Consider the following 23,525-nt stretch of genomic DNA (forward strand, 5'->3'; position numbering starts at 1 on the left):
AAAGCTACGACCTATCAGCTACACTTCAGATGAATCAGTTCTGCCCGAGCAGTCGAGCTATACGGACGTGTGAATCAGAGCTTCCGTAAGTGCGATAAGTGGGAAAACAAAGTGAATTATAATAGAACCAATCGCTAAATGATGGAAAACATGCAAAAAATACCACCAATAAAAATACTAAACAAAGGTGAAACATATTCTATAAACAGAGCTGTAGATAAAACAAACCCAAATAAATCAACAAACGAAGATCAGGATTGCTCAGTTATAAATGAAATAGAAATGGAAATTACACAAAATAATGACGCAAAGAATAATATCAACAACGATCTACCACACCAGAATGAAAGCTGGAAGACTGTAACTCCCAGCAAAAAACGAAAAATAACATCAAACACAAATGTTAGGAGGGCTATAGGTACAGAAAGGCAACAATGGCTACAAGAAATTCCTCTTCAAAACTCCTTCAGCACACTGCCAGAAGAGAAGGAATCAGACCCAGCTGAAAAACCAATAACACACATTGCCAAACCACCACCAATCTACATAGATGCCAAAATAATAGACCCCCTCATTGAACTGCTAAACAGCACGGCAGGAAAAGAAAATTACACCATTAAACAACTTAAATTGGATCAGGTAAAAGTACAACCTAATACCCCAGAAATTTTTAGAAAAATAACAAAAGCACTAAAAGAAAAAGACGCTGGGTATCATACTTACCAACTCAAAACTGATAAAACTTACAAAGCAGTAGTCAGAGGATTACACCCAAAGACAAATACAAGTAACATATGCGAGGAATTAGCCAAAATCAGACACCAGGTAAGAACAATAAATAACATAACCAGATTTGATACTGTTGAGATATGTGTAATTTTCTGTGCTGGACTGGGTCAAATGCGTAGTAGAGATGCTTGTATGTGAGTGTCGGTGTGTGGAAGTGTGTGTGCGTGCGCGGCGTCCCAAGAAACAGATGACTGTAAATTAGTCAGTCGGTTAAGAGTCGGGTATGGAACAAAGTGCTGAGACGCGTGCAAGTATGTATCGATGAATATATAAGGAATCGTCCATGAAATAAATATATTACTATTTTAATATGAATCCTCAGTGTAAATTTAGTGTTCCTATAACATTGTCTCGGCTCCAAAGATACACAATTCTCAACAAAATCTTCTGCACAATCCATGAACGGTGTTCATCGAAATTGTGTTACAGCCAACTTTCCAATTTTTTGATGATAGTCCCGAACATTGATGGAAACTTGCTTCTTCGATACAAGTTTCTATTTGCCATACTCGTTTATATACTCGATACCTGAATTCTTCACGGCTTTCTGCTTCTTGCCTCGTTATTTGTCAATGAATGTTCCTTACCACTATCCAAATGTTTAATTTCACAAATCGATAAATTGACATTATTCATACTGAAATTATTAAGAAAACTGCACGACACAAAGCGATACTAAAAGTGAGCGACTAAGACGTAATAAAGGTGTCTCGTCCCGCGCTCCGCACGTGCCGGAACGAAGAAACGATAACTACTATATGCAAATCGCGCGAGTAAGGATTCGAATACACAAATGAACACGCGCTACTACCAATAGCCGACTCGCGATTTGAAAACCTATGGTTCAATATCATATAAATCAACCAATAAACAAAATATATGTATATAACATTAAATAAACCTACCAATAACCGACTCGCTATTTGAAACCCATGGTTCAATATCATATAATGTAATACTACAATTAAGGAAGAATAACCTATGATTCGACAACTCGACGAAGAATAAACTATGATTCAAAAATCTAACCAATAACAATCAGTATAAAATAAAATAAATAAAATCGATTAATAAACTGGATTAGATACGAACCGATCAAATAAATCAAGAATAGAAAGGATCATATACGACAAATTAGCAAAATAAAGGAAACGGAACAACAGGAAGATATACTACAATCAATTAACGAAGATGGAATATGTAAAATACAAAACAAAAAATAAAATCATCGAATAAAACTAACTAATGAATTGAACGAGTCGCGAACCCAACAAATAAATCAAGAAATAAGAGCAATTACATACAACATAATAGTAAGGGAGAATAAATGGAACAATAGGAGGACACATTTTAATTAATCTACAAGTATAAAATATATAAAATGATTGAAGAAACTAATTAATAAACTGAACGAGCCGTAAACTGTCCTGATGAATCAAAATAAGAATGACTACATATGACATAATAGCAGAAGGGAAATAATTGAAACAACAGGAATACATATTTTAATTAACAAATACAAGGAATAAAATAGATAAAATATTACCGACTAAGTAAACCTGTTAACGAATCAAGCGATTAAGAACAATCAACACCGCAACAAGCTTGGAGAATTACATACAGAAATTCCATCGTCAAGTATAAACATATATGTAAATCACATTAAACACATAATAACCTAGTAAAAATTAGAAACAAAACTTTCAATAGTATGTAACAAACCCAAAATTATCAAATTACAAATATATATGTATATATGAAATCAAATAATTAACAGTCTAATGAATACATAACCTAAAATACACAATACTACATTATTAAAGAACTTATATAAAAATCACATTGTCAGAAATATGTATATGTGTGCGTGTTCTATACTATTAAATCAAATTAACAAACTAGTAAACATAAAATGCATAATTAAAACTAGCCAACATTCCAGCGAAGAATTATGTATGAAAACTATATTACGAAACATGCATGTATATGAAATCTATATTTCAAACCAAACTACTAATAATCTAAATGAACATAAAAGAAATAGAACACCCAACATAACACTATTGAAACTAACTAACATTCGCACAACCTTAAAGAATTTTATATGAAAACTACACTGTCAGAAATATGTATAAATGTGTGCTTTATATTATTGAATCGAACACTCAATAACCTAGTAGTTATAAAAATACAAATCATAAAAACACACTATTAACATTAACTAAGATTTTAAAATTAAATAAATTCTATTATGAAATACAAAAATAAATATATATATTTATATATATAAATGTATACGTATATACATAACCTAACTAACATAAAATGCAGGACACCACTCTATTGAAAAAAGAGGAAAAATACAAAACATGAAATTACTTAATTAAGATCGAATAAATTCCATATGAAACTACACTATGAAATACAAACATAAATACTTAACAAATATAAAAGAAATAAAATACACGACCTTATACTACCGAAACTAATCAACATTTGGATACACTTAAAATCATATTGTGAAACATATATATATATATATGTTATCAAAAACTAGCATTAACTAACATTTTAAAATTAAATAAATTCTATATGAAGTTACATTATGAAATACGAATATAAATGTATATATAAAAATAAAAATGTATACACATATACATAACTTAACAAACATAAATAAAATAAAAATACATATACGAAACTATACTTTAACAGACAAGTGATATATCAAAATTATATTTTTATATATACAAATACATATATATGTTATCAAAACTAACATTAACTAACACTTTAAAATTATATGAATTCTATATGAAACTATATTGTGAAACACACACACACACACACACACACACACACACACACACACACACATACATATATATATATATATATATATATATATATATATATATATATATATATCGAAATGTATATAAATGAAATAAAATGAACGACATTACACCACTGAAACTAAAATTGTTAAACGATTCCCATTAGAACTAACAAATATAGGGCAGATATATATATATATATATATATATATATATATATATATATATATATATATATATATATATATATGTCGGGGTGGCGTTGCGGATAGGATTGTGGGTGTTTGGTGAGTCTTCATTGAAATTAGCCATCGTTGCGATATAATAAAGACACAGTTTATTAGCACAGGCACGGATGATACAAATTTGACAATCGACTATGGTGATTAGGCACCCGCGATACTAGTAACAATGGTCTCGGGTTCGATAACGAATCCGCGGTCAACGGGATGATGAACGAACGTGCTCGCGAGGTCTAAGTCTGAACAATAATAATTCGTAAAGGCGTTACTCCTTTAGTCGATGAGATCGCGTGAAAGAATGCCTTTCCCGTCCCGATGATGCCACAGAGGAAAACTATATCGGGGTGTGTCTAAGGGCACGAAATCATCGGATTCGTCGAGGATAGCCTTCGTTCAGAGAGTAAGGGAAATCGGCGTTGCTGCTAATTGGTCAATTTCCATATCGGTGGTTAGAAAAGATGCTAGCCGCCCTCGAGGGAAAGTTGCTAGTGGGAGACGCCGTTCGTTGAAAGAAATAGATCTCCCCTATCTTCCCGTAGTTGAGACAAAGACTGTTTATCTGTTTGAAGGATTTTAGGTAACTAGATCTTAGTGTTTATAACGGCCCTCGGGCTAGCTGATCACGTACTGTGGAGACACATCGACATCTGGCAATTATCTTACTCGAAGAATAGGGACTGCGTGTGGCCACGGGACAGAGACCGTTGGAGTGTTTACTGTCGTGTGTCGCCAGAGATATTTCTTTTAAGGAGAGCTATAGAATTACTTCACACCTTTGTTAGGCAAAGCGTTCATCCCTTGACCGCGGGCACGTTGGCGACCGAGTGTGGCCTCGAGCCCAAGCTCACTATCACAAATCTCGGACAATTACAATTAGGTTGAATAACTACAATTGTTTAATTACAGCTATAGTAGGCTCTAGGTTACAATGTTGCGGGATTATCCAGCATTCCAGAGGCTCCGGTGTTCTTTCCTCTCCGACATATATATATATATGTTATCAAAAACTAGCATTAACTAACATTTTAAAATTAAATAAATTCTATATGAAGTTACATTATAAAATACGAATATAAATGTATATATAAAAATAAAAATGTATACACATATACATAACTTAACAAACATAAATGAAATAAAAATACATATACGAAACTATACTTTAACAGACAAGTGATATATGAAAATTATATTTTTATATATACAAATACATATATATATATATATATATATATATATATATATATATATATGTTATCAAAACTAACATTAACTAACACTTTAAAATTATATGAATTCTATATGAAACTATATTGTGAAACACATATATATATATATATATATATATAACGAAATGTATAATTGTTGAAGTGATCACCACTTATAAGAAAACTCTACATCTGGTCTTTTTAGTTTCGCAAGCACTGAAGCCATCGACAGCGCGTAGACAAAAGACTGCGACGAAGTCAGACCATAAACAGAAGACAAGCGATGTTGGCTTCGGGGTTTTCAGTTATTGGGTAACACAGCTAGCGTGCGGATCTAGACCAGCTCAAATTGTATTCTTACTTATAATTACACTTATATTTAAATATATTTTCTGCCTTACAATTTATCCACTAGTTTTCTCTGATTATACATCGAATAACCTCAACATATATAAATGAAATAAAATGAACGACATTACACCACTGAAACTAAAATTGTTAAACGATTCCCATTAGCGAACTAACAAATACATATACATATATATATATATATATATATATATATATATATATATATATATATATATATATATATATATATATATAAGTAAAATGTCTAACGCACCGACACACACATACAGATGTATATGCGAACAATATCACCACCGAACCAAATCGAAATCAAAACAAGGTGCTTCAGGATAAAACTCGCAACACCTCATGCGTTGAATGCATCGTTTAGAATCACTCACGGTTTCTTCGCAATTCCTTTTCCTCTTGCGCTGAAACAATACAATGTAACTTAATGAAACAAATGAATAAAAGACAAATGAAAAGGATAAATTTAAACAGACCGAATACGCACTAGGGCGGCCCGCGTAAGAAAACCTGATGAAGATGCCTCCGCAACCATCGTTCAAACGTTGGAGTCCAAATCACCGAAATCTACGTTCACGAAAACAGCAAAAATCGAAAATCAGATCAAACCCCGATAGCAACCATAACATAGAAATATTCATCAAAACCAAACTTACGCAAGATAAATCGGAGGAAATCCTTACTGTGGGAGAGCGGCGGATCGTGCGTGTTGTCGGAGCGGGTGTCGATGTAATAATGAGACACCAGCCGCCGGCCCTTCCACGCGCCGAGGAACATAGAATATTCCCACAGTACTAACATAAAAGTTTCTCGAGAAAAGACTAGATCAGCATGGAAGGCTCCAAGTCTCCTAGACGCTACCTCAGCGGAAAAATAGGACCGATGGGAACTAAGTCAAAATACAGATTTTTGCATTCTCTCACGTACCAACGATGGGAATCTGGAAGTCAAAGACAAGATAACGAAGCAGAGGAGACATCAACGATTACAGAATTTACATTCTCTCACGTACGAGTTCGGGAACCCCAAACTGCAACATCCCGATTTCCACGGAAGCGAACTATCAGTTGACCACCACCCTGTGGGGGATGTTATTATAAATAAACGCAGCAACACAGAACATCGCTCATTTTTTTGTCGCTAATTGTACGTTACGTTTCGGCTCATTATTTTGTCATTAATTGTATGTTATGTTGCGGCTGATTATTTTGTCGTCAATTCTACGTTACGCTATTATTTTGTCGTCTATCGTGCATTGCGTTTCGACGGCCTCTCATTACTTGCTCAGTCTAAGTCACAATTAAATTAGAAATCTTCTAAGCGTTCATTTCGTTGGCGAGATCAAAATATCTTTATATATAAATATATTTGTATCCGCGACATTAGTCCGAATAATAAACTGCAAGCTTTATTCAGTGTGTATTTTTAATCAAAAATAAATAAATAAAACTAAAGGTTTTAATAATAATTATACCCGAGTCGAATAATAAAACCCAATAATAAACACACCGACGATCATTACGAGGTGATGGCCCAAGACGGTACTTACTCCTCAAGGTAAGAAACTTGATTTTATAAAAATTTCTTCTTCTCGAACAATTCATACATATACATATATATATACATATAATAATTTAAATAATTCCATACTCAAGTTTAAATAAATTCCGTGCGACGAAATCGAATATTTATTTTACTCAACTTTAATCCTCTCCCGTGCCAGTATCCCTGCACATAGCAGGTTAGCCGAAAACGTGGAAATTATCTATCAGTAGCCTAACACTAGTCAACGCTACCCATAAGTAATTAACTTATCAATAAATTATTTCGAAAATAAGTATAAAGAAATTTCTCTATTCGAAACAGTCCTCGGACTGTTTCTGGTGGCAGCAACTACCGTGTAAGCAATATTTCATATACAATCAAATCAATCTAAATCTTTCCCTTCAGACTAAATTTAAATCAAACAGAAAGTAAATCAAATTAAAATCAAAAGTTTGAATTTGACTTGAAACGAGTACGTAACAAAGGCTTTCATAACACACAACCTTTTTCCACTTCTTCGCCACTGTTTATTTATTTTTTCTGTGCAGCTCCTGGCCTCCTAGTGCTGTTGTCGAGTAATAGGAACTTTGCCAAAGCGTCTTTACACAACATAATAACACAACAAAATAACACAACATAATCATAACATCGTAACACGTATGCTTACTACTACTGCAATCAAAAATTACCAAATATTATCACCATCTATGAACTGCTGCTGGAAGTATAATTAGGCGAGAGCACAGAGCGGTTTAGTTGTTGCTAAAGGATTAAATTTGCGTTACAATAAGGAGAAGATAATCGCTAAGAAAGCGAGCCTCCATTATTTCTTGTTCCTGCGCATTCTCTTCTCAGGTGTAACTAAATTTTTCTTTTTCTTTAGGGCTGATATCTTAGAGTGTGCTTACCTGAAATCTAATTACAATAAATTTTTTTTTATTTAAAATTGCATACAACTGCCAGTTATTAGCGAATCACTATGAAATTACTTATCTTCTTACAAACATTGAGGCTCTCTTTCTATTTCATCTGTTAATTTTCATTTTTAATGTATTAAATATTTCTATATCGTACTCCAAAATTCGTTGACAACTACTTTCTATTAATTGACAGCTATTACCTGATTTTGGATCGCTCTGCTATGAATACGTCGAATATAGAAATAAAGACCAGGAGAACAATTGAAAAGCAACCAGACACCTCACAGAATTTATATTTGGACAAAGTAGCTTAAAAAGTAGAATTTAATTTACTCCTGATACTGCAATGCCTGAGTTCCTTCGGATTGATTGACAAATGACGGAAGTTATTTCTGTTAGAGACAAAACTGATCGCTCGAAGTATTTTCCAGTGTTGCCTGTGATTTATTTCGGTGATGATGCAATTATTTATAAATCATACATATCGTAAAATCTCAACCATTACACATCGTTTGTATGACTTAGAAATTATTGCGCTGAAAATTTGATCTAAATCGGTTTATGTAGAAACAAGCGACAAACATTGGAAGATGTAAAGATCTTTAGATTCATTATTACAGTTATAAGTTGCGAAAATCAAGGATTATCATTTTTTTACCGTTACAATTATAACTTACAAGTCATGACAATGTTAACCCATTTTGATGAAATTTTCGGCTTGTAAATATATAACTGATATAAATTTACGAAACGTATCTCTTATATTTTTATTGCAAGCTCCAATAAAAAAAATTGTAAAATAACGTTTACTACTACTAATTTCCCGACAAAAAATCAAGCCGTTTGGTGCAACTTTTAAAAAGTTATTCTGTTTTAGAAGTTGTCCGAATACTTTCGTGACATATACTGTATATGTACATATATATCCTTATTTCTTGTAATATCCTAGTAATGTAGTTTTGTTTCATTATATAATTAGGCAACGGCAAACAAAAGAAAGAGAAAAAGTATTGTTTAGGTTAGTGCATTTTTATGATATTTATGTAAGAGATAATGGCAAAGGAAAATAGTGTTAGATAATAAGTTCAGTTTTTGAGATGATAATTTATTCTTTTTAAATATCTTGTTTGTTACTAATCAGATATACAATAGTTCGTTGAAAAGCATATAACATTCTAATTTGTGCTGCCCACGACAGCTTGAACGACTGACCAAGTGTTAACGTACTTATAAATGATTAATATCGTTAGTTACTCCAAAAATCGTCCGGAGGGGGTATGTATTCTGCCATTTTCGTAGTACCAGTTTTGGGATCGATTATTTCACAGTATTTCATGGTACAGATTATACCTCCACTTTCTTGACAAAAACAAGTATTGCATCCATCAAAGTAACTTTTACCCGGTATACAATTTCGTTTTGCTTCTGAAAAAAGTTTGTCAATGTAATTAGTAGAAATTATAATATACAGTAGCGGACAAAAGTTTAAGGCGATAATTTGTAAATCGGATTACAAACATCTTATACGCATATTGTTCTTCTATTCGGTTTGTCTCTTTGGAATAACATGGCTGTATGTTTGACCTTCGTAACCTCAGACCGTCAGTTGTTAAATACAAACAATGTAGGAGTTACAACAGTTCGTTACCGCTTAGCACTTGTAAACAGTGGACATTAGTTTAAGACGATCTGTGTAAAACGTGAATATGAGTACAGTTTTGATTCTGGAATGTCAAAATCGTTGTTTAGTGTATTCTTTTATTGCTTAAAATTCATTTAGATAGGAACAGACTATGGGTACATCAAAGAACTTACTTGAAAACGAAAGGGAACAAATCATAAGGCTGCGAAATAGCAAATATAGTGAACAGGTCAGAAACGGCTTGTAAGCATGCCTGGTATAAATTTTTAAAGGCAGGTATGTATCGCGATCAACCGAGAAACGGAAAACAACGCCGAAAATGGATCGCCGGATTCATCGATTGAGCGAAAAGGATCGTTTTCGTAGTTATTTCGAGCAAATAATATTGCTGCGGAGAGAAACTATAAAAACGATACACAAATTAGTGCTAGAACTAAAGAAGTTAGGAGAAGATTAGAAGACTTTAACTTAAGTGGGCGAAAACCCCAAAAGAAACCACTGCTGAGTTCTAGGAATCGAAAAAGACGACTTGCATTTGCTAAAGCTCATAAGCATTGGACAAGTGAAGATTGGCAAAAGGTATTGTTTTCAGACGAATCGAAATTCAATCTCGTCTCTTCTGACGGGATACGGTATGTTAAACATCGAATTGGCGAAAGTTTGAAAACACAGTTCGTTTTAAAAAGCTTAAACATGATGGTGGAAACGTTATGGTGTGGGCGTGTTTTTCTCGAGGCGGCCCTGGTCCGATATGTCGTATCAATGGAATTATGGACCGTTTTCAATACCTGGACATACTCAAGAACACAATGTTGCCTTTCGCACGCAACAATATGAGTGATGATTTTATTTTTCAAAATGATAATGATCCGAGGCACACGGCTCGGGTTATGAAACAGTGCTTTATAGAAGAAAATGTTACCGTGTTGCCGTGGCCGTCGCAATCACCAGACATTAAATGAATCGAGAATTTGTGGAGCATCATAAAAAAGACAGTACAAGGTTATAAACCGAAAAATTTAAATGAACTTTACTCTACAATTGAAACAGCTTGGAGTAATATTACGGTAGATCAATGTAAAAAATTAATAGATTCTATGCCAAGAAAATGTACCGAAATGGTAAGAAATAACGGATATTGGACAAAATATTAAATTTAAATAAAAATTGTGTATATTTTCTTACCAAAAATTAATATTTTTTGTGTAGTCTTAAGCTTTTGATCGACGAAATATTATACAGATTTCGTTCCTTTTTTATAACTTAGCTACTGAGCAAAATATCAAAATGAAATTATTTTTGTAAGTGTACAAACAAATGTCTAATTAGTTAAAGGTAGAACACTGTATTTATATTCTTTATGGAAAGTAAATCAATTATTTATTTCTTCCATTTCGTCTTAAACTTTTGTCCGCTACTGTATTATTAAAATAAATGGCAATTAGAAAACTGTAAACATCGCAGAGAAAACTTACCATAAACAGCAGCACCAAACGACTCGACGATGAGTAAGAGGAACAGAAAAGTGAAGATTTTAAGAGACATGTCTCTCGCGTGTTACTGTACGTCTTTCTGCGAACTATTCCATTGATGCCACACTTTATATACGTTTATAATCTCTGATTCTGTTACAACCTCATCCGAATGTTTCACATTTTCTAGGAATCTGTTTATTCAACATCAAATTCGTTTATGTACATTCTGAAAGATGTTTATAAATAACAGCATATGTTACGAAAGATTTTTAAGACTCCAGTCAGTAACTGCCGGTCCTCGTAATCGGAGATCAAAGGTCGAACCGTTAATAGGTCGATAAAACTGTCTCTTCAGACAAGCTAGATTAATTTTCCGTAGAATTCTTGCGACAACGTACCTCTATGTATAGCTTGCTCTCTAAAGACCTTACGAAGTGTGTAGTCCCTTACAAAGAACGTAGTCCATCGAAACAGGTCACACGTATTATGAAATCCAAGGCTCCCTTGCACCATTCGATTAAAATTATTAGTGAAACTTTATTAGTTTCAAACCTTTTTGTTAACATTGATAAATATCCTAGCATTATACATAGTTTGTTAGTTATTATAATAACAAGTTTCGTAATAAAGTAAATGAGTTTTACAAATAACGGTATATTCCAAAATCCACATTTCACTAAATATAACATATTTCATATCAATCAATTTTTTATAAGATGAATATTAAATAATAATACAGTCCAATGATAATAATAAATAATTTTTCTTGCCTTTTCTCCACGTCAAATCTATGATAACATCAATATCGATTGAATTTGCTACTTTACTTTCTATTGACAGAATAGCCAGAGATGAAAATCTCTCTTGGCATATCGATGATCGCAGATAATTTTTTCTTAGTTTCAATCGCGAGAAACTACGTTTCGCTGAAGCCACGGTTACTGACGTCGTTAACATAATTTGTAATGCGATTAATAAATTTGGATATGCTTCCGAGAGATTGTTCTTTACAATGTAATTCATCGAATCTAAAGCCGAATAATTGGTTTTCGTTATTGGCCGTAACATCTTAATTTCTTCAAACATTTCGGTTCCCTCGAAATCTCCTTCCAAATGTAAGTGAAGATCTTGATAACACCTTAATAAATATTCATCATCGAAATTCCCAATCTCATTCATGTATAGAAAACCAAAAATATTTTGGTGATTTGCATATAATGCGAATCTACTTTTAAAGGATACTAACGCAGTATCTATTATTTTGAAAAAGTAATGTACACGGAATTATTCTTTATCGTTGATCATCGATGATTCATCCTGTCCTTCATAATCGAATAATTTCTATTTTTTGCCCCCGTATGATGATTTGAAATCTGGTGTTATGTCCGTTTCCTTGGCAACTTCATTTGCTGCGATCATAGCTTTGCTAAATCCTTCACTTCTATATTACGCAGAGAATACGTTAAGATCTTTCAGATACTTCGTGGCTAAATCGATTCGCATCTTTTGATTTTGCAATACTTTGCTGACGATGTTAGTTTTTGATAATATTTCGTAGCAAATGATAAGACTGGCAATAAATTCAAATTCATTTATCTTGCGCACTATAGACAAAATCTCAATTTTCAATTTATTGTCAGATTCGTGGTTGCCAATTTCGATTAAAGCGTTTCGAAATTGGCGAACATGAAATCAAATAGCCTTTACACTATCAAAATGGCATTTCCATCTAGTTTCTGATAACGGTTTAGGTGTAATTTTTTCAACGTATTTTTTTAAAAAATCCCAACGCGATGTCGATGCTGCAAATATCGTGTAAATCTTTTGTAAAACACCAAAAAATGTAGTGCTTGGGTTGATGATTTTGCTATATCTCCCTTTAACAAATTCAAGTTGTGACTACCGCATGGTACGTAAAACGCTTTAGAATTTACACGTAATATACGTGTCAATGTTTGTACTCCTTGATATTCCCCTCATATTGACACCATTATCGTATCCTTGTCCGCGACAGTCGGATATTTTTATTCTCAACTGATCCAGAATGAGCATGATAGTTTCAGATAGTCCCCTTCCTATTGCATCGTGAACTATTGTATTGGCAACTAAGTGATTGCGAATTTTGTCAATACCACCTAATGACAAAATCCGCAATCACTTCGTTGCCAACTCAATAACCCAAATTTGATAAAGTGTTCCTTGATTTCAACCTCCTCGTTTGTTATGTTGACATAACGAAGAATAACCGATAATTGCTCTTGATGGCTCACATCTGGTGTACAATACAATAAAATGGAATAATATTTTGCTCTCCTTATTGCATCGATAATTACTTTCTTTACTTTATTTGCCATTGTGCTTATTAATTCGCTTTGAATCGAATGCGATAAATAATGATGCCCTTTTATGGTTGTTTTGCTTAAATGATCATTTAGAACAGAATCAAATTTTGTAATTAATTGTATTAAACTCAAAAAATTACCATTGTGCGGTGTATACAAAGTACCGAAACTTCCTCGGAAAGCTAAATTATGTTGCGCCAAATATAAAATAACAGCAGTTATTCTTTGGAAAATTTATTCGTATCGTGTCGTTTCAAGTCTTAAAAATTTTTCGCACTCTTTATCAAGTAGATTGCCAGTGCGAAAATTTTGTTCAGTTTGAAGCCACTTGTTTATAGCTCGTACCGCAGATCGTTCGTGCACTTTGATTCGCTGTGTTAAATGGGATCAATCGCAAAATCCGTCTGCCCCCAATGAAATATCAATAGTGGAAAATAATTTACAAGCGAAACAGTAAACCTTGTCTTTAGATTTAGAATAAATTAGCCATCTTCGTGTTGTCCTTTGTCCATTCGTCAGTATTTTCGTAAAATATGTTGCAGAAAAACTCCTGTTATTTTCGTTTTTAGAGAAGTTAAATTGAGTAACTTGTACAGGACCATGTTGAACTATTAAATTTACCGTTTGTTGTGTTCTGTCAATTGGCCACGTACTAGGGTCTTCAGTGTCGAAATTTCTGTTTTCTTCTTTTTGTGCTTCAATTTCCATATTTTCAATATCTTTTTCTTGATAAGTTTCACAATCGCTCGTTTTTCTATTGTTTCTATTTTCCTCCAATTCAGTTTCGTTGGTGTCTTCTTCATTTTCCTTCATAGGTGTATTCAACTCTTGGTTTTCCTCTTCCAGAGGGATCTGATTCATTGTAGTATGTTCTTCACCTTCGTTTGGCTGTCTTAAATGACTAGTAGTTTCAATTACATAATTTAAAATGTTTGTTTGCTGTTTAATATAATCGTTTCGCTGTTTCTTCCGTTTTAGTTTTTCAGCTCTACTTAAGTATTTCAGTCCATGATCTCTATCCCTGCTAGCCATAACGGTTCTTAAAAAAACATACTTCTGTGTATGAATTTTGTCTGTTACAAAAATGAATAAAATCGCGTACCAAAAAACATTTACTGCAAGATAGGATAAACTACATATTTCATTAGTTTGTATATAGTTGAAACATTTCTCTGTTCTTGCTCACTTTATCGAAATTTTAACATTTGGGGCGAAATTAATTTAATAATAACGAATTCAAATTCTCAACTAGTTACATGTATTGAATTTTATTTGTATGACTGCCATACGTTTTTTCTGCGACGCGATTTCGGTTAGGGTTGATTTTAACTTAAAAGAGGGGAAATAATTGAAAAAAATACTTACCAAAAATCAAAAATTTTAAAAATGTATATGTCACTGTTTACGCTACAATATAACTTTGAAAAATATTCGTCGTCTTAAATTTACCGAAAAGTAACTGTCACAGTTCTTGCCACGCGTCGAAAGATTGACTAACGGTCAGCATCATACAGCATATGAGCTCAGCATAAAACATATGAACCGCAAGACGGCAACTGACACACAACCACTAAATAAATATCAGGGGTTGCTATGCCCAGTTCCTACGCAGGTTCATAGAAGTTGCGACTCGTCGACAGGCTTTCAAAAATAGGGAGCCTTATCTTTATTTTTTTAAGCAATTTTTTAAACAAATCCAAGTAATATTTTTTCGTATCCATAATTCGCTTTTAAGGAGCAAAAAATTCAATGAAGGTACAAAATTTGTAATCATGTATGACTTTTGCAAAAAACTATTGATGTAGTTTAATTTCTCTAAAAAGTACATTTCTCTGAAAGCGCCTGGATTTTTTCATCTAAAGTAGTTTCCAGGATATGAGGACTTTATGGAGTTACACTGAACTTTGATCATTTTTGCCACTTCCTTAAACTGAATCATCGCTACTAAAAAAATGTCTTGCACCTGTTAATGGTATCATCGTTTTGTAAAAAGTTAATCAAAATCGGTGCTGTTTAATTGGGTAATTTTCGTAGATGGCGGGGTCTCTTAAAACGCCGGGCCAGGTTTCGGCGAACGCGCTGAATCTGCCTTGCGCCGGCCCTGATGAATAACTTACTACTCTGAAAAAATCGAGAAACAAAGATTATCAGAGGTTATATGACACTTTTGCTGACTGAATAATCTTATATATATGCGGTTCGTCGCTGTGAGCTGTGGTGAATAGCCGATAACATATAATTATTGACGCTCTTGATTAATGGAGATTACTTTCACGGAATGTGATTTTCTCATTACTTTATGTTGAAGTGGTTACCACTTCTAAGAAAACTCTATATCTGGTCTTTGCAGTTTTCTCAAGTACTGAAGCTATCGACAACGTATAGACAATGGACTAGGACGAAGGCAGACCATAGACAGTAAACAGGCGACGATGGCTTCGGAGCTTTCAGTTATAGGGTAACACTGCTAGCGTGCGGATCGAGATCAGCCCAAATTATATTCCTACTTGTACTTACACTTCTGTATTAAAATATATTTTCTACTTTACAATTTATCCACGCGTTCCTCTGTTCATACATCTAATAACCTCAACACTTTAAATGGATAAATTTACATATGGTTTTAAAATAAATTCTTTTTGATTCTGTCGATAGCAATCAGTGAATTTAAAATCATTCTCCCGTGGGTAATTTGTTATAATCAACATCATAGTTATTATCGTTGCATTTTTGTTCCTTTTTTCTTTTCTCTTACAAATAATGTAACAATTTTACATACATACAGCGCATATAGCACTTCCGTTCTCTTCGAATCTGCGTCTTCTTTTCTTTCCATGTCTTTATTAGGTTCACATTGTTATCGTACTAGTACCATGCAGATACTATCTCTAAATTAATTTAAAGAAAACAAAAATGAGATGCCAATTACAGGAGGGTTGTATGATTTGAGCCAAGCTAAATAATTTAGCTTACAATTCACCAAATTTGGTTATGAAATATTTTTAAGGTATTTGTAACGTCAATTAACTTTCTTACCATTTCTTTGAAATTTTATCGATACGTTATTTGATGTATTATTTGTACGTGATTCAATTTTTGGAGAGCCTAGTTCTACCAAAATGCAAATATTCATCTTCGAAGTTGACAATTTTAACACGTAATTCTTGTAATAAGCTACTGCAAAAATGATTTCTTGTCTTCTCTTCTCTTGTTATGTAAAATGACTAGAAGAATCATAGGGAAAAATCCAGTTGTAATTTCATCGTTTTTTAATAAAAATAATGCGAAATATGTAATATCGGTAAATTCGTCGTTCAAAATGTCGTTCTGTCCAGTTTTGAATTATTTGTTAGTACATACAATGTTATTTAGGACGTACAGACAGCCAAGAAATTTCTTCCTAGCGGGAGAATCTCAGACGTGCTCGAAGAATATGACTGTTAGGTTTCAGTGTGTTTTACTTTTAAAAGAGATATTATCGCGCTACAAATATCTTAAGCACCTTAAATTTCGAAAACAGACTATTTACCTCAGTATTACTGGAACCATAAGTAGGATGATATATCCCATACATATATTGGCAACTCGATTGACAATGTTTTCTATCCAATAAAAAGATAGAAGTTTGCTGAATGTTAATAATATTAACAGTTGTAATTATCATAATTCAATAGCTTGTGCATATTACTTTATCATATTTAAATTTATTTTGTTATTCATTTTATTAGTTCTCATATAAGTACTTCGTTGATTCAAATAGCCCCACCTTGCTGGAACTCAAGCTTAACCTAACGCACGTTTGACCTAAAATTCGTAGGAATGATCCAAAAGTCCGAAGAAAATCTGAAACTAAGAAAGATGTATGCTGTGCATACTACTCGTATGTGATATGAAAGTATTTGGACACTTATTATAGAAAACTTCAATGCCTATGTTGTATGTGCTATATAAAACACTTTGAAACTTCATTATCACTGTGGAGAGACATAACTGTCATGATAAAATTTGAACCAATCTAAGAATGTACATGGAAATTTAGGACGCATGTGCATTCTGGCACGTGCGTAGCCTGACAGTCGAGGTGTCGGCAACCATATTGGGCATCCTTTCACGCTATGAGCGCGGTCAACAGAACGGTTGGTTGCCTTCACCGTTACGTGTATGCGTGCGCATGTGTGGAATCGTGTACGTAAATTGAGGAAATAAAACAGATGTCTGGCTATGAAGAGACAATCCAAGGCAAATCCGAACCGAGTGTATTATTAAATTCATATCTACCTTTCCAGACACCCCTACCGAAGTAGCAAGTCATTTATGGCAAACATACATTCAGTAAGAAAATTAGTATTCAGAATGAGCAGTCACCTTAAGGATATGATATTAATATAATAAAATATAAGTATTAATAATAGGTATAATCCCACTCAGTACTACAGTTTATTAATATAATGAATAATCTACTGTTTAAATACTCTTGTGATCTCTGCGAAATTTATACTTACACTATATTGTAATATTTAGAATATTGTTCCAAATGTCCCTAGTGGTTGATCGAGATGAAATTTGGCGTGTATTATTTGAGATGTGAAATGACTTCAAACGTAAAATCTTAGATTCAGGAAATCATGTGTTCTGAAAATACAGGTCCCTATATATAGGGTCTACAGGGTTCGTCTACAGATGTAAAAAAATTTAAGGGGTGTAGGTAGGTTTAACAAATAACAAAACGTCGTATAGGATGGTTTACGTCTCCAAATGTCGTAATCATCATAATCATCTTCTCTACGACTTGTACGAGGTAAGCTGCTGTCCATCGTTCGATTTGTGGATCGTTGTACACGCCGCTGCTTAGTGACCTACTTTCGTTCGTGTAAGAAGGTTAGGTCGCGATTGGTTTTTAATTATCAATAACTGAAAAAATACCGAAAACGCAATTTCTTATTCCTGATTTTCATCTTACTTTGACTTCATGAATCATCCCTTAAATTTTTGTATACCTGTAGCTGAACACCCTGTATAAGGAAACAAAATCCATTTAATTTTAAGAATTTTGCTACTGTATTAGTTGCATTACCTGGTAAAAATAAGAGGGCTTGAACACTAAGCCAAAAAGTAAACAAGTGACGTCATATAACTTCTTAAGAAAGCTAAAACTTAAATATTTTCTATCTGTAGACGATCTGTAGACTGGGACTAAATACCAAGGACAAAATAATAGAACTCAGAGAGATCAATTTTGTCACTGTGCATAAGTCGACCTTCTTAACATTTGATGTCCACATAAATGCACTTTATACAAATTTTTTCTTTTTTTTTTAACTTTAAACCTTAATTCTTAACGGGCGTGTCTATGTTAATGTAATTTCAAGTGTCTATAAGATTTCGTTTATCTCGCGTAAACACCATCCTATTTTATCAGTTGAATTTAATTTATTTAATCTATATCAACTAAGTATAACTACTTGCATTGGCTGCCCCTGTTTTATTCTTACAAATATTAAATTTTTAAAAATGTTGAATCTTGCTGTTGTTTAGTTCATAGTCGAAATAGTTTCATATGTCGACGTAATCGATACAGTAGAGCATTGGAGCTTATTTAGAATGGAATGGAGAAGATAGGAAAGGAGGAGAACAAAGTTAGAAAAATTCCTGAAAAACAAAAAGGGCGTTGGACGAAGAGACGGTGGGCTAAGGGGGAGAAAAGAAAGCATTTAAGAAAAGTGTTTTGATTGAAAGATCGCTACTGAAGTCGGAGCAGTGAGAATGGGGCGGCGGGGCGGGGGGAATGGAAGGAATGATAGAGGAACTTAGAGAGCATTTGGAGAGGGTATTAGGGAAAATGAAGGAGCAGGGGAAAATAATAAGAGGAGGAATGGAGAGAAAGGAAAAGGATGCGGGAGAGGTAAGAATGCAGAGTAGAATGTTAAGGGAGGAAGTAAAGCTGTTCAAAGGAGAACTAGACCTAAAGAAGACGACGAGGAGAATGGAGATGAAAGCGATTTTCTACAGAGTGAGTGAGCTAGAGATTTAGGAAAATGGAAAAAAAGATAGCGAGGACATGGAAAAAACTATAAAGAATATGTGTGGTTGGAGGAGCGAGGACTAAATATAATTATAAAGGGTGGAAAATGGAAGAGAGAGAGAGAGAGAGAGAGAGAGAGAGAGAGGAGAAAAAGAGAAGAGTTGTTAGGAGAAGATAAGGGTAGATACAAAAGTTGAAGAGGTGAAAGCAATAGGGAAACGGGAGAATTCGCAGCAAAAAGGTAACATAATGATGAGAAAGAAAGAGCTGGGAGGCAGGAGGGAAAGCTAGAGAATACTTTAACATAGGGAGAAAGAAGGATACAGTGGTCAAGATAGAGGTGAGTAGGAAAAGTAAGGTGTATAGAAACTAATAAATAGGGAAAGAGATAGGAAAAGGAGACGAGGGGAAAAGGTTGCCGTAGAGAAATGGAGGCGATACTTCATCATTATAACAGGAAGAGTGGATGGAACGGCAATAGGACAGAAATGAAGGAGAATAAGGAGAATGAGGAGAAGAAGATAAGTGAGAAGGAAATAGAGGAGGTAGTGAGAAGATCAAAGAGAAAGAAAGCAGAAAGACAGGATGGAATTCCGATGTAATGCGGGAAATTCGGGAGTGGGATTAATGAAGCGGGTCTGGGAATTGATACATACGGTCTGGAAAGGAGAGGGAAGCGAAACGGGCTGGTGGTCAATATCCCAAGGTAGAGAAAGGAATTAATTAATTATAAACAAATTAACTAACTAATAACAAGGGAGTTAATTGAAAGCTACCAGAAAATTATTTTTAAGGGGAGAAAATTATTTTAGCAGACTTACCTCCTGCTTACCTACTTGCCTATAACTCGTTCTTGTTCCACCAAATATTATTACTGTTAACTATGTCACAGATTTGTATTATTTTAAAGTGACCGTCGTTCATAGAACCCGCCATGGAATTTATAATTCTTAGTACAGCAAGTGCTAGGTTCTGTTTTTGTATTTTATCGGCAACGTTGTGGGTGACACGAAAATGATAATGGTCCTCTAGATCCCTAGGAATTCGGGCCAAAAAAAAATACATAGCATGATTTCAAATACACGGGAGAGAGCCACGCGTGGCTGCTTATTTTAGTCAACGAATATATAGCAATAGAATCGCGATATCATTCTGAGGAATTATAAACGTAAAGTATATTTAGCTAGCCATCGAATTCACACTGATGATTGATCACAAGACGTTAAAAATCAGAAATATGAAACGAGACTTATTTCTGCGAACATATCGATGTTGAATTTATTTACAAAATTTAGATTATATTATCAGGTATCGCAAAGTAAAGTGCATTGAATAGGCGGACTGTTTGAGCTAAAACGCTCGTAGAGATAAAGCTTATCACGTAAGTGTTGTTTGTGTGGTATTACGATTAAAAATCGTGCGAAAGAAGACAAAGAGGCAAAATTAATAATTGAAAAGTTTGGTCTTAATAATTCCTTGCATAGCCATTTTGTACCGATAGGTAACTCATTATGTCGTAAATTGCGTAATGATATCGGAAAAAAGTTACTTGTTTTTACGTGTCAAACGGAAGCGGTATCGGACTTCTATGCTTGTATCGCGACGAAAATTATCACGCGATCAGAGATAAAGTTTTTGTTGAGAAAAGTTAGGTTGGTATGATCGTTAGTTACTACAAGCTAAGTTGGTACGACTTCTAGCGACGCTCTTTTGTCTTAGAAGTCGACCACGTGTTAATTGACTAAGTGTATCCTGTGTGTTAAGACGTGTTGTACGAGGCGGAGAAATATAGAGAGAAAAATCGAATCTGTGTGAATCGATTAATTATCAACCCCAAACCTACATCAATTAACAGTTTTGACTATAGTGCTCGAAAATATTGATTAGAAAACGCAGAATATTGTCGAAATTATAAAAATTTCAGAATAGCTGAGCTAAAGATTTAAAATTTGTTGAATATTTAATACTTACACCGATTCGTTTATTGATTGTTTGAGTATAGGATGCGCTCCTAAAATTTAAGATGATTTAATGAGTATAAACAATGAAGTGGACAGTATCGAACGTATATATCCAAACAGAAACGGAAAAATTGTCTACGAACGTTTGATGCAAAACGCGGAAATATAGATCATTTAATAAAAAGCGACTCGGTAAAACTAAGTCTAAAATACCTTGATCTTCATGTAATCCAAATGCAATAAAAGTATTGAAAATTGTTTCTTACGATACATTAGATAAAACTGGTCAATAGGATAGTCCATATTTTTCGACTTTTTCTATTCTTACTCTTCTAAATTGCGATACTTGGTGATATCAGAATGATTGGATAACGGGAACCCATGTCGTATTTGAGTCAAAGTTTGTCAATTTTAGTGGTTTTACGCCAGTTTTGAACATAATCGTATTTTAAAAGTATTAGTGAATATTGTGACAAAAAGATTGCAATAAAGTTAGACTTTATTAAAACTATAAACTTAACTAACGAAACAATTAACACTTAACTTAATCTTAAAGACAATATAAAGTATAAAAACAGAGCGCGACGATGAAAGATAATCAAGTACGATCGCGTACTTTGAAAAGGATGTTTCGTGCAGCAAGATCGCGATTGTAAGCGGTATACGATTGCGATAAGAATGCTCAAGCAGAGGGCGTCTCGCTGATTCATACCGCTGCGTCTTCTTCATCTCATTGGTAGCTTTTGGATTTTTCAATATACAGCAGTTTAAACTGTTTCGGCAGACAAGGCGAAGGCCAAGAAATCAACAGCGGATGCGAAAGCAGAAACAATTACCGCCCGCCGTTTGTCGCTATGATGAATCGATGATCTGTTAAAGAACTTCAACGTGCCGAAAATTACCGAATTATCCGGAGCGTGGGCATCTACTATATCGGAGATCCACAAACGTGGCCGTCGATTTTTACATGTTGGAAAAATAGACACGACAAGCAAAAGAGCCGGGACATAAGAAATGCGACAAAAACTTTGAAATGCGGCTTACTGTCGAAAGATTCTAAAACAAAAAATTCAGTCGATTTATATTGTTCTTAAGAAAATCTTTGGGTTATATTTTTAAAATTACTACATAATATATAATATATATACTATATAATATATATATAATATAAAATTACTATATAAGCGTCATTTAAGCCATTGTACGCAACTACGGAAATTACATTTTTTTAGAGTAACAATATCTTTTATTTACAAAAGCATTACTGCATGCTATTTTCTAATGATTATTATAATTAACTATTAATTAAAATACTAACATTAATGATGAATAAAATGTTATTAAATGTTAGGTAATAGTTTTCCTTAAAATAGTAGGAGGGTTTTGATAAAGCATAATATTATGGCATTTACATCTTGAACGATTTGTTGCTTTGCTTGAGAGAGAAAGAATGCGATACCTCAGGTCCTATCCTTTGTTCTTCCATGTGATCTGCTCGTCCATAAGAACACGCGATCAATATGAATAATAGTCCACAAATCTATATGAATCCGCAACACATTAATGAGCTAAGTTTAAGCTGGTTTAAATTGTGCTACATAGAAAGCGACTATTATCAGGCAACTACCTGCAAATAGAATACTGTTGATAATGTTGGTAGTATCTTAGTTAGTTGAATAAAAGTTGGCGACACTATTTCTGCGAATAGGAAAAAGGTGTGCACTATAAGGAAAAAACAGAAACGGCTATTTTAAGAAATATATATGATTTACAGTAATGTTTAAATGGTTAAGTACAAACTATTAGTTTGGAGTTACTTCTAGTTTACATATTAATAGCTTTTAAAGATATTATTTAGATATTAATAGTATTTATAGTTTAGATATTAATAAAATATAATAGAAAAGGTTACTGTTTATTTCATTCTTGCCACTTTTAATAAAAAAAATTGATAATAGCAGAGAGGAAATGAGAGTGCTCACACCCGTAGTTCTAGTTTTTTCACAGTACAGGTGCTGTACCATGTGGCTAAATAATGAGGTCAATTAAAGTTAGCACATATAAGAACCTATAAAATATGTTGCTGTGTTTAGTCGCAATTTAGCACATAAAAGAAGCAATGTACTTTAGCTTAAAGTTAGAAATCTGCTCTCTTTGGGTGCAC

The 23,525-nt window shown here is 33.5% G+C and overlaps 1 long non-coding RNA gene across 1 annotated transcript; it reads left to right on the top strand.

The window, feature by feature from the left end:
* Positions 1 to 9,764: 9,764 nt before the first annotated feature.
* LOC138188048 (uncharacterized) lies at positions 9,765 to 10,871 on the top strand. Its single transcript, XR_011175334.1, has 2 exons — positions 9,765 to 9,917; positions 9,960 to 10,871. It is a non-coding gene; the product is annotated as an uncharacterized LOC138188048 (long non-coding RNA).
* Positions 10,872 to 23,525: the final 12,654 nt, after the last annotated feature.

Source organism: Bombus flavifrons, chromosome 16 (assembly GCF_040668555.2).
Source record: "Bombus flavifrons isolate JBK064 chromosome 16, iyBomFlav1_principal, whole genome shotgun sequence".
Lineage (NCBI taxonomy): Eukaryota > Metazoa > Arthropoda > Insecta > Hymenoptera > Apidae > Bombus > Bombus flavifrons.